The sequence below is a fragment of the Protopterus annectens genome, chromosome 6.part0, assembly GCF_019279795.1.
Source record: "Protopterus annectens isolate FY-2018-M chromosome 6.part0, PAN1.0, whole genome shotgun sequence".
Lineage (NCBI taxonomy): Eukaryota > Metazoa > Chordata > Ceratodontiformes > Protopteridae > Protopterus > Protopterus annectens.
The window spans coordinates 456,837,753-456,851,478 of NC_056737.1; positions in this window are offsets into that span (position 1 = coordinate 456,837,753).

Consider the following 13,726-nt stretch of genomic DNA (forward strand, 5'->3'; position numbering starts at 1 on the left):
GATGTTCACAAATTCTCAAACGGAAAGCCCTAGAGGTCTGTCCAACATAGAATGCAGAACAAGTGCAGGTCACCAAATAGATGACCCACTCGGTGTTGCAGTTAGCCCAAAATTTAATGTCAAAGACCTCAGAAGTATTCCTACTACTAAATTCCCTGGTATGTGAAACACGGCTACAAAATGAACAATGTCCACATGGAATGCACCCAATAATGGGTTTACCTGTAAGAGACAACTGGGTGAAAGCAAAATAATCCAGACCAACCCTCTTATAATGACTAAATTTGGAACCAATGGTCTGTCCTCTTCTGAATGAAAAGGAACATCTATCTTGAAAAAAAGAGTTCAATTTCTGATCAGCTTTGAGCACATTCCAATGTCTATGTATGATATCCTTAAAGCCCTGTGTGTTGCGTCCATAAGTGGTCACCAGACGTAGGGGCTGTAAACTCAAATTCTTATCCTTGTCTCTATATGTTAATAGATCATCTCTGTTTATATTAGAAGCCCACCGTTTGGCTACATTCACAGTACCTGGATGATAACCCCTCTTGATAAATCTATGGGTCAGATCATCCCGGGCCTCAAAAAAGGACTGTTGGCTAGAACAAATTCTTCTGGCTCTTAAAAACTGAGATTTGGGTATATTCTGGATGATATGTTGTGGGTGGAAGCTGGTAGCATATAATAAGGAATTAAATTCCGGAAATTTCCTGAACATCCTAGTAGACAGAGTATCGTCATCATTTCTAGTAATTTCCACATCCAGAAATACTATCCTAGAAGTATGACAGATCAACTTGAATTCAATTCCCCATATATTGTTATTAAGATATTCAAGAAACTCCATAATATAGCATTCATCAGCTTTCCACACCAACCAACAATCATCCAGATAACGACGCCAAATGTCCATCTCACACATATAAATGTTGTGACTATAATCATAAATCATGATTTCCTCAATGCATGCCATAAAAAGATCTGCATATATGGGTGCGAAAGACGCACCCATAGCAGTACCTTTAGTTTGCCAGAAACATTGATTATGATAATAAAAACATTACTAGTCAAAACATATTCAGTGAGACATACTAGAAATGTATTAAATCCAGGTTGATATAAACCCGATCTAGCCAACCAGTAGTCCAAAGCTTGTAAGCCTGCCCAGTGTGGAATATTGGTGTAAAGGGAAGTGATGTCCAAGGTACATAGTAACCATTGTGGTTCAAGTTGGGTGTTGTTAATAATGTCCAAAAATTGGGTGGTGTCTTGGATTCTAGCTCTAATAAAACCCAGTAATGGTTTTAAATACTGGGTTAGATATTCAGATAGTGGTTCTGTAAGAGACCCATGTCCAGAGACAATGGGTCGGCCTGGTGGATTCCTGGGATCTTTATGTATCTTAGGTAACAAGTAAATGTATTGTTTCTTGAGTGATGAGACAGTTAATTGTTCTTTTGTAAACTGTGTGATGATGCCCTCCTCCACCGCCTCAGTCAAAAAACGATCAATTTTGCGCTGAAAATGAGGAGAAGGATCCACAGGCATCTGCATATAGTATTCCTTGTCACCCAGTTGCCTCATAGCCTCCTTGTCATAACCAACCTTATCCAATACCACCACCGCTCCACCTTTATCAGCTTGAATGATAACCAAATTTTTGTTATTAACAAGCTCATCCAAACTTTGTATCTCTTCGGTGGACAAATTGTTATGGGCAATGGGAAAATCCCTAAGATGAAAATGTATGTCCTGTAGGACATTTTTCTGAAAAACCCCCACTAGATGTGTCATCGGTGGATTGAATGTGGATTTTTTGAACTTGAAGTCATGAGATGTATCACAATCATTGTTATCAAAAAACAATTTCAAATTCAATGTTCAACAAAAATTTACCACATCCTGAGCCAAAGATTGTTCAGAGACAAAGAACCCAGGGACAAAGTTAAGCTCTTTATTCAATAATTTAAGTTGTACATTGGTTAGTTCCACAGAGGAAATATTATGAACATTAAAATTGGAAATCAATGTTGTGTCATGATTTTCAAAAGTGCCTCCAAACTCTGTTTTGATGTTTCTTTTCTTGTGCTTCCGCCCCCCCTCGTCTGTATCTAAATTGGGAGGGTGTAACGAATTATCCCTTTTAGCTTTGGGTGATCCCTCCCTAGAGTATTCATCAAATTCACCTTCTGTATTGGAGGAAGTATCCTCACATGAGGTGCCACTGGAAAAACCGAAGTTTTTCTTAAGGATGGATTTGGGCCTCTTTCTTTTAGGAGTTGACAGTTTATTATCATACTTGTTGTCCTCCCTAGGTAATCTAAAGGAGACATTTTTAGATGTATCAAAGGGTTTACCCCTCTCATAATCACCTACATCCCTAAGAATTTCTTTAAGTTTCCTGTCCTTTAAGGTAGTTTCCATTTTGGAAAGATCGGTAGTAAGTTTTTTAACTTGTGGCATGAAAGAATCACAAGTTTCATACTTTTTAGCCTCCAAACAAACAGTTTCTAGATCTTTCACACCTTTCTGCACCTTTCGTTCATAAAAATTAGCCAAAGCGTCCACAAATTTGGAGGAAGCCAATTGTTGAATTTGACCCCATTCCTCAACCAATTGATCATCAATATTTGAAACTAGAGGTTGTACCTTAACCCTAAGACCCCGTGGAGTGATATATTTCTGCTGGTATGCTTTAAATAGGCATAAATGCCACACATTAGTCCTAACCATCTTCATACTTTTTCCAAAACGAGTAAAAAATACGTCACACTGTGTGTCCAGATCAGATCCAGTAGCTTCAGAAGTAGATGACGATCCATGTCTGCCCAAGCCAAACACCGATAAATCATCTATATCAGATGATAAACCCTGTATAATAGGTGAAAATGCCATATTTAGAACCACAAGATCAGACCTCACCAAACCATATAGAATATATCAATAATAACACATTGAAATACAAACAGACACAAAAAATGGTGTATCATAAATTGTCAGGCCTGCACAATTGATGGTAGGAATAAAATATTGAAATAAAATATTGCCTAGACAAAAAAATCAAAAAAAGCAACAAAATTATCCAAAACAAGACCATTATACACCTCAATACCAATGTATAAAGATATTTAATATATCTTGGTACTGTGTATAAGTCTTATGGATGAGTCATCAAGTGTTTTGGCCAATACAATAGACAGCCCAGACGACCTACAAACACCACTAAAGTCATCCCGCTGCATATTGGTATAAACAAGCCAGGAATACAATGTATACAATATACAATGATGTGCTATAGAGAAACAATTGTGAAGCACAACCAATCCACATAAAATATATAGCACAATACAAAATATGCTTATACCATAACCATCAAATTCCTGATATCATAAAATCAATCAAATAACACAACCAATTAAATGTGTCCGTGGTAATCACAAGGACCAACGTCCAACAACACACCCATACATCTATGAATGGAATGGTTAGGTCCAGAAAATCCTGTGGATCAAAAAACAATGGTAAGAAAAAATAAAAATAAAATGCCACATATATCTGAAATGGACCACAATGTGACTGTCTCGGACAAAAGTGATATATATCCCAAAATTATAATGTCAATCAGAAACTAAATTGACATTGTCTAGATAAGAGGGTTGTACATTGGGACCAAACAGCAAATATCTAAACGTACTGGTTAACTATGGTCCACAAATACACTATAATGTAGACACAGAAACACTATTGGTCCCAAAATGTGTGCATATCAATCCCGCATCTAATGCAAACAAAATTATCATGTGAATAAAAAACTTCACTGTTGTGAAAAAAATATAATACCCTGCCAGTCAAAAAATAAGCAACAAGCTTATATATGCATGAAATAGTAAGCATTGACTCTCATAAAAACATGAATGGCATTTCCATTGGACAACCTGAATAATGAAACATGTGAATAAATCCACAAAAAAGAGTAACACCTAAATATGATTCAAAAAAGTGAAAAAACACTGCAGCATACACCAAAAAAATCAAATGAGAACTAGGGTTACGTGCACACAAAAATGTGTGCACATCGACCCCACATATTGTTCAAACAAAAACGTTCTAAATGCATAAATACAGACAAATGGTTATAGAACTTGGCAGTTATATATAGTGAATTATTGGTCGAAAAAAAGTGAGCAACAAGCTCAACTGAACATACCTCATATGTATAACAACTCACTTGTAATAAATATCCCAAAATGCGAGTGAAGTCACTATCTTAAGAACCTAAACCATGTAATACGCATGTAAATTGAGTCCGCTAAATATAGCAAACCCCAAACAATTCCCAACTTTGCGTATAGCAAAAACAAGGTTCAATATTCACGAAAGAGTCAAGTAAAAATTAGTATTAAGTGTACACAAAAATGTGTGCACGTAAACCACACATATCATTCAAACAAAATCATAATAAATGCATAAATACAGGCAAATGTTTGCAAAACTTGATAGTTATATATAATAAATTGTTAATCAAAAAAATGTGAGCAACAAGCTCAACTGAACATACCTCGTATGTGTAACAACTCACTATAATAAACATCCCAAATACAAGTGAAATCACTGTTTTGAGAACCTAAACCATATAATACACCTGTGAATTGAGTCCGCTAAATATAGGAAACACCAAACAGTTCCAAACTTGCGTATAACCAAGAGTCCGCTCCAAAACGCTGGCAGTGTTCATGAACGAATCAAACAGGAAGTAAGGCTACGTACAGTCAGTAAAACGTAACCATGCAGCAATGAAGCAACAGTCAGCCGAAATATGCTCCTCCGATCCACTTATATGGATAAATTGTAACATAAAAAGTTTGAAAAAAGGATGTATAGATCCGATAAGATGACAAAACTACTGATATCCCAATGATAAGAAAACTGTGATAGGTAAATGCATCAACCAACAGCGGTTCCCAGCAACTGAAAAACGGAGAATCCAAACAGAGAACAGATGCCCGTGGAACCCTTGCACGGGAAAGCAAAAGAAGTCCAAAAAAACAATGAAGCCAGCAAGTGTTGGCAAATGCCAAATACAAATAATTCTTTATTCACATAGGAAGAAAAAATTCCCCCTATGCCTCTAATATTGTAAAAATAGTCAAACTGGTTTCGGCTCTTTAGAGCCTTCTTCAGTGAAACACAAATGATGCAAAAAAAGAATATCAGTACAAGTACATCCATATTTATGTAGTAAATGCGCACATAGGGACCAATCAAAAAGCCTCATTCATCCCAACCCAGGACCCTAAGGCATAACTGCACTCAACCAAACTCCATTTTCAAAAGATCTACTCTTAGCAAACTTAAACATTCATAGTGTCTGTAATAAAATTACAGACTTCTGTGCTTGGCTAACACAAAATACCCTTGACATCCTAGCAGTCCCCAAAACCTGGCTAAAACCCCAAATCCAAGATATTGAAATAACACCCCTAGGTTATAACATACTACGGAAAGACAGAACCAACAAAAAGGAGGTGGGGTATCCCTAATCTATGCTGACTGTCTCACAATACTAGCCTTCCAGAAAACACTCCCATCATTTTCAAATACTGAAATCCTAATAGGAACCCTACAAATTAACAAATCTAACCAGCCATACATAGTTAGTCTGTATATCCCACCAGGACAACATATTCAAGCCCTTGGGGACATCCTCATCTGGATGTCAGAAAATATCTGCAATTAAACTATTATTATGGGAAATGTTAACATCAATTGGCAAGATTTAATAACTGACTTCCCAGGAAACAGCATAAACCTCTACAAGTTCACCCAACTCATCACCAACCCTACCAGAATGCTCAACAGCAATACACCAGGAGCCACCCTCAACTGGATCTTAGTTTCAGATCCACTTAAATTCTCAAATCCAAAGACGTTATCCAATATACTCAGCGACCACTTACCTATTTTCACTTATAGATCCACACTACATATATCCAAATCTTATGACTATAAAGCCACCGGAAACCTAAACCATTCTGATCAGCACGAATTTATCAATATTCTGAAACTCTCAGATTGGTGCCCACTAAAAATTCTCCCATTGGATGATGTCTCATACTATTTTAATAATATATTCCTAGACACAATCAACAACCTAGCCCCTCCTCGTACTAAAAGAGTAAAATCAAACCACACTACCTGGTAACAAAGGCCACTAAACAACTCCTACAAAAAAGGGACAAGGCCTGGAAAGAATGGCATGAAAACAAAAACCATAGAAACACCCCATAATAATTCTGCAAAGCATCACCATGCCCAGAAAAAACACTGTCACAAATAGCCACTATGCTCAACTCACATTTTATAACTAGCATACACAAATTAATAACAGGCTTCTCTCCATCTACCCTCAGCTTATCAAATTCCTTTCCCCTCCTCCTCTACCCCACAAAAGCAGTCCTCACTTAGAAAAATCCTCTCCCTCCTCACAGACAATTCTTCTCCCCTTCACCAAAGCAACATTATACCATCTAGCCTCTTGTCACTGCAACCAATACCAACCACAGGAATTCAGAGACTCCTCAGAAAATTAAAACCATGCTACCTCTCCTCTGATGACCTCCCACCAGAATGCTTAAAACTCACTGCCAAGGCCATAACATACCCTGTTAGCATTCTGATCAACTGCTCAATTGCAGAATCCTATGTCCCCAACCTCTGGAAAAAATCCATCATCACCCCACTTAACAAGGGATGTAACTGCAATGAACCCACTAACTTTTCTCCAATCTCTATCCTCTACCCACTATCCAAAGTCCTCGAAAAGTGCATCCATAAACAATTACTTAACCATCTCACACACAACCTATTCACCCCCCACCCAACATGGCTTTTTCCCCTCACACAGCACAAGTACTGCACTTATCGCCTTCATGGATACTGTACAGAGATCCGTTGAGTCGGGTAATATTACTTCTGTACTACTAGAAGACTTGTCAAAGCCAACACCTTTCTAATATCAGCTGCACCAGCCACCCACCAATGGTTTAATAGCTACCTCACTAACATGAAGCAATGTGTAAAATGGCAAAATACCCTTTCAGAATAAAAAGCCAACCAAACTGGAGTACAACAAGGGTCCATACTTGGACCTTTACTCTTTAACATATTTACCAGCAACCTTCACACTGCTTCACCTCTTAGCTCTATTATCCAATATGAAGATGATACTACCATCATCTTCTCCTCAAATAACCTCCAACACCTCCAACAAATAACCCATGATACCTTCACCACAACTGAAGCCTGGTTAACTGAATCACAACTATTCCTTAATGCCAAAAAAAACTTCTACTCTTCGCAGCAAAACTTTCATGTTTTCTCTCAAAGTGCATGGAAATTGAAATTGTATCCCATGCTAAACTATTAGGTATTACCACTGACAATAAACTTACATTTGAACACCATATTGTTAATGCCATTTAAAAAAAACACTGCAAATTAGGAGCCCTATAGAGACAAAGATTTTATGGACAGCACCACCAAAAAAGCTCTTGCCAACACTTACTTGCTCCCCTCCCTATTATACGCTGCCCCAATTTTTACTAACCTGCACTCATCCCTGCAAAATAAGCTCCAGTCCTGCTACCATAAAATTGCCAAATTTTCCACAGGTAGCTCATACTGCACAAGTCACTGCCAGGCCTTAAAAGAATTACACGGGCTGGAATTTCCACATCACCTTAACCTCATTCAGCTGTCAATAGCACATAAAATTGTCCACAGTCCAAACAACTGCTCTGCCCTTAAGAACATTTTAATACCCTATAGCCCCACCAGAACCCTTCAATCTGAAAATAAACAACTCATAACTGTTCATGTACCAAACAAGAGAGCTGGACACTGCCTTTACTCACACTGTCGCTAAACTATGCAAATCACTTCCAACCAGAATAAACACCATTACCTGCTTCAACATATTTAAACTTACCCTAAAGAACTATCTACTAAATACTAAAATCTGCCCCTGCATCTAACCAAATAGATAAACATCCTACTCTCCTTGAGCCTTCCTGTAGCTTACCTGATTTTTACCCATCAAAACCAGTAGGAAACACTTTTTGATCTATATGTTACTTTAAACAACTCTGTTCTTACTATAAATCTCACTAACCTTAACTATCATTCTAATCCCTCACCCCTTTAAAACTACTCCACTAGTGACTTTTCTTTCCCTTTACTAATTCTTTCAATATAACACTACTCCTCTAGTGATTTTCAACCTATTTCAGTATTTACAAAAGAAAGTGTATATGTGTGTCTGTGTGTGTGTGTGTGTGTGTGTGTGTGTGTGTGTGTGTGTGTGTGTGTGTGAATATATATATATATATATATATATATATATATATATATATTTATATTATATATTATATATAATATATATGATCCCTTTTAAATCTCGAAATACTGAAAGATTGACTTTCAGTATGTCGAGACTATAATATTGAAAGTGCAGTTAACCAAAACTGTACTTTACTGAGTGTGACATTACCGAATCTGCTGTTGGGGTGGTGTGTTTTTGTTTGTTGTTTGTGTGTGAGATATGGCAGATGATGTGTGGCTGTGTATGGAGATTCAGATAAGTTGTTAATGTTTAAGGATTTTGGGTAGGGTTTATTGTTTTGTAGTGTTGTGGGAAGTTTTGGGAGTTGGTTGAGTTGGATGGATGAGTGTCTGTATGTTACTCTTGAAGGCGGTGTGTTTTTTGAATGTGTAGTGTGTGTGTGTTTTTCGCATGTGTGTGTGATGGTGCACAAAGTAAATCTGGGGTGCACAGCGGTAGGTTTTTTGTGTCTTTCCTGGTAGTGCGACCTTGGAGTTGGAGGGTGTGGGGAGGCGCATCCCCCATATAGGAGGGTGCAGGGTGGCTTGCCTCCTGCTTATGCATAGGTTTTGTAGGTGTATGTAGTTGGTGTTTTAGTAAAGGTTTATGGGGGAGGTGGTGTTTGTGATGTTGTGGTGGAGGTTATATTACAGAACTGAATGTCACCTGCTGAAAATTCGGTATTTTAAATTTTCAGTATAGTGACATTCGGTTTTGTAATATTTCTGTATAGTGGGTGTTCGGTATTTAGATCTTGAGATATTGAAAGTCGGTCTTTCGGTATTTTGAGATTTAGAAGTAGACCTATATATATATATATATATATATATATATATATATATATATATATATATATATATCTTGTAAATTATTCTCTTTTTCTGTCTGATATTGTAACTTCCCACAATTTATTAGTCTGTTTCTCATTCTATTATACTGTACTGTATTGTACTGCAATTTCTATAAATTCTTATAAAATACTGTCCCTGGGATTCAATAAGCAGTTTTTCCATACAGGAACAGTGTAGCCACTCCTGCATAGAATATGTCCGCCGAACGATCCAGTAAACTACTGTTCTGATGTGCACAAGCCTGCTTACACTATTCCTGCATGGACACCACTGTATAATGCTAATTACCTCATTTGTTGGTGAAAACCATGCAAATGAGGTGAATTAGCAATTCAGCAAGCAGGCAGGCATCCATGCAAGAATACTGTTAGCTGCAGAAATGTGTTCGGTTACTAGTCAAATACATTTCTTCCAAAATTAAAACGGAGGCATGACAGCTCAAATAAAAGCATGTATTATAATCTTTAGGCATATCACTGGCCAAAATATGGCGACTGCCATGGAAAAGTGTTTCATTTTTATAAAAATAAAAGTTAATTTGTTTTGGTCCAATCTCAGCCTTTTAAGGATAGAGCAGCAGCATGCAAATGGGATTATGCCAAAAATAAAAAATAAAATGTGAAAACCCAATTTTAAGGGAAATCTGCATTTTTTCGTTATAGTCTATGGCATGCAGAATCAAAACAATACCAGGGAACAGTGGTTGTTAAGGGGAAAGCTTCTGGGGTAGTGCAGTAACTATGGAATAAGGCAGCGAGGTATGCAAATGAGGGGAAATTTACTGAATCACAAAAATATTCTAAGTGCCAAAGTGCACCTACCTGTGTAGGCGGTATAACATAATCGTGTAAGCTGGAGGAGCAACAGACATGAAAAGGGGGTGTGTCATGCATGGTCTAAGCACAATGTAGCCCTATGGCCCCCAGATAAGCTTAGCTAAGCACAGTTAAACAAGGGGGTGTGTCTGAGGCTGTATTGACTTATTCCATAAAATGAAGAGTGTGTTCTCGTCCAGGAAGAGCCAAGATGGGTTTGCGCTGTGCGCACTGAGTCTAAAAAAAAAAAAAATGGAAATAGCAGGACTGTTTACATTTGGGCACTGGGTTTGCGCGGTGCACCTCGGGGCTAAAAAGAGGTGGAAATGGGAAGGGAAAAAAGGAAAAAAAGAAAAATAGCAGAATAAAAGCAATCAAGAACAAATTACATAGCTAGCAAGTGGAATGCATCATAGTCAGTCAATCATACAGGCAGCATCTGCAGCACAAAAGTATAAACTATGCAAACATTTACAGTCTGGTTTTTCCCACAAACTCTGCACCATTGGTGTACACATGCGGGGGAATTTTAACTGGAAAAATGTTAGGGCTGCCATTGCTTTGATCCATCAGTATGTGCTAGAGGCTGCGGGTGATGAGGAGGATAATGCTGACAACCACCACAGACCGAGGAGGAGGAGAGTGATCAGACCCAGGGTAACTTACCAGGGGATAGATGATCTGGAGATAGTAGAGCGCTACAGTGTGGACAGAGGCATACCTGAGCAAATCATCAAGCTGTGCTGGCCTCATCTCAAACCTAGATCCAACAGAGGGGAACCCATTCCAGTGGATACCATGATATGTGTAGCCTTAAGAATATTAGCAACAGGTACCTTCCAAAGACCTACTGGGTACATCATGGGGGTCTCAGAGGCATCTTGTTCCAGGGTACTCCACCAGTTCCTGGATGCCATGCTACCACATGCCAGTGAGCACATTTACTTTCCCAACACCCATGAAGAGAGGACCAGCAATAAGTGTCTCTTCCACCATGTAGCATAATACCCTAAGGTACTAGGTGCGATAGACTGCACGCACATTCACATCAAAGCACCACCCAGTGAACAGGCTAGGGTCTAAATAAACTGCAAAGGATTCCCCTCCATCAACTGCCAGGTCATGTGTAATGCCCAGGGCATTATCATGATTGAATGTGCTGGCAGCCATGGAAGCTATCATGACTCCCACATCTGGCATTCATCACAGCTGTACCAGGCATTTGCCAGTGGGAGCATCCTGTATTGCCATCTGGTGGGGGATGCTGGCTATGCACTGGAGCCATGGATGATGACACCCATCGGAAATGCACACATACCCACACAAGAACGTCATAATGATGCACATGCACAAACCAGGATCATTACAGAGTGTGTGTTTGGGATTCTCAAGTCATGGTTCCGCTGCCTTGACATATCTGGTAAAGCCTTGCAGTACTCTCCAGCCACATGTTCACACATGTTCATAGTATGTGCCATGCTACATAATATGATCCTATGGAAACAGCTGCAGCAAAAACAGCACAGGGGAAGGACCACACAGCCCACCACCATTGCCAAGGTCCCCACACGCACAGATGGACTCAGAGGAGGAGGAGGCCCCTGAGACTGTTCCTGTAGCCAGATGGAGGTGTGCCCAGTATGCTCAGGCCTTGGCAAAGAGGCAATGCATAGCACACACACTGACACTGTAGTGACCACAGGGACTGACACCTCTCTCTGACTCGCACACACAGTAAAATGGATGACTCACATCACATTACCTGTAACTTACCATGTATAGTCAGTGTACTGTGTGCATCCAACATAGGTGGCCCTCAAGAACCATCCTCACAACTGCCACAGGCACAAGCAAGGTTAAGTCAGTCTTCTTAACAATAAATACATGGATTAGTATGTTTTGGTAGCATATGTATGGTAATGCTGCATGCATGCAAGGGAATGGGGTGGCCTACTGAGATAGAAGCAGACAACTGACAGCTATGTGGGACACCAGGAAATATCTGCCCAATACTGGTCTCTCCACACTATGCACTAGTACCCAAGGTGGCAAATCCCACTGCAGTATATGTGTGGGGCCAACTAACTGGGGGGGGTCATAGGTCACAGGCATGGATATCAGTGTGGGGGTCCCATACCCACCCCTCAGACCCACTCAGCAAGTCAGCTGTAGAAAACCAGAGAGAAATGTCTGGCAAAGACCCCAAATGGTGGCAATGCTGAATTACCCCCGTACAGACTCACACACTGATAGCACAGCAGGCATCACAGTTGCAGTAAGGCTATGAAGGGTAAAGAGTCTGAAACTGAAATGTATGAAATTATAATCTGACCTGTGGTCTTTACTGATATGCCTCTAGTCCCCAAGACAGGGCACAATAGTATGGTAAAAGGAACCAAAATGTAAAGCAAATATCAGCACAGTCTGTGCAAATGTGTACAGTTGACAGGTGTGCCCCCCACATACCCACAGAAATGCAGTAACATGTATGTTTGCAGGGAAATAGCAGCATAGCACACATTGACAGGCCTGTCGCAATACACATGAAAACATGTTGCATGTCCACAATATGCAGGGGTCAATGCGCTATGTGTATGTGTGGTTAACACTGCCAGGATATGGCCAGCATTCTCCTCTGCAGATAATTGCAGTGCCGACTATTATACATGTCAGTGACACCCACTGCTCTGCCACTGATATACCTGGAAGGCACAGTGCTATGTGGAATATATTACACATGTAATGGACATCTTGAAGGCTGTGTAGCCAAGGTGCTAAGTCTTTTTGGTACTGTTGCCAGTGGTTATTTTCAATAATCCTTTTGCCTTATGTTTGCTTTTACATATAATGGACATGCCTGCACAGTAGAATGCACTCTGTACTCCATAACTCCCAACCTCTGACAGCAAGATGTCTGGACAAGGACAGAAATATTACTGGAACAAAGGCACAATGATAGGCATGTGCTGTAAATATTGCCCTTACATACTGAGAAAGTTGGTAGGATGAGGGTTTTGCAGTAGCGGGAATTGTTTGAAGGTTATGTAGTCTGAAACAGTAATGTATGTCATTATTTTGTAATATCACTCTTCAATTATATGTAATTAACTTGCCATAAAAACACAAGTTTACGTAGATAGGATGAAACCTCTAGCCAAATACCTGGACAACCTGCCAAAAAATGTACAGGTTAGAGGTATGGCCACACAGGGATATGACATCTCAGGTTAGAAAGATACCATACAAGCAGGAGATCCCCAGCCAGTATATCACCAAGCTGCTGGACTGTTTATACAGCGTGTCATCACTCAACTGGCTGTAGCCACACCTCACAAAAGCCTTGTTGGGCAAAAATGTACATAGCTGCCCTTATAATATTGGTCTATGCATCATACAACTAGTATTCCTCTGGTAAAGCACTGTGATGATCTGAGGATGTCTGGCATGAGGCAATGAGCAATACATTGCAGTGTCAGACTACAGATATGTCAGAAAATATCTGCTAAACAAAACCAGTACCTTGAGGAAAGTTCTGTGTACTCCTGAGCGGTATGGCTGTAGCACACAAAACCCTGGACTAGAGTACACCTATCTCTAGAATGGAGTCCCACTCTAACTATAGAAGGTCACACTGGGCATGTTCCTACACTTAGAGAATCATTGGACATTTTGGAACC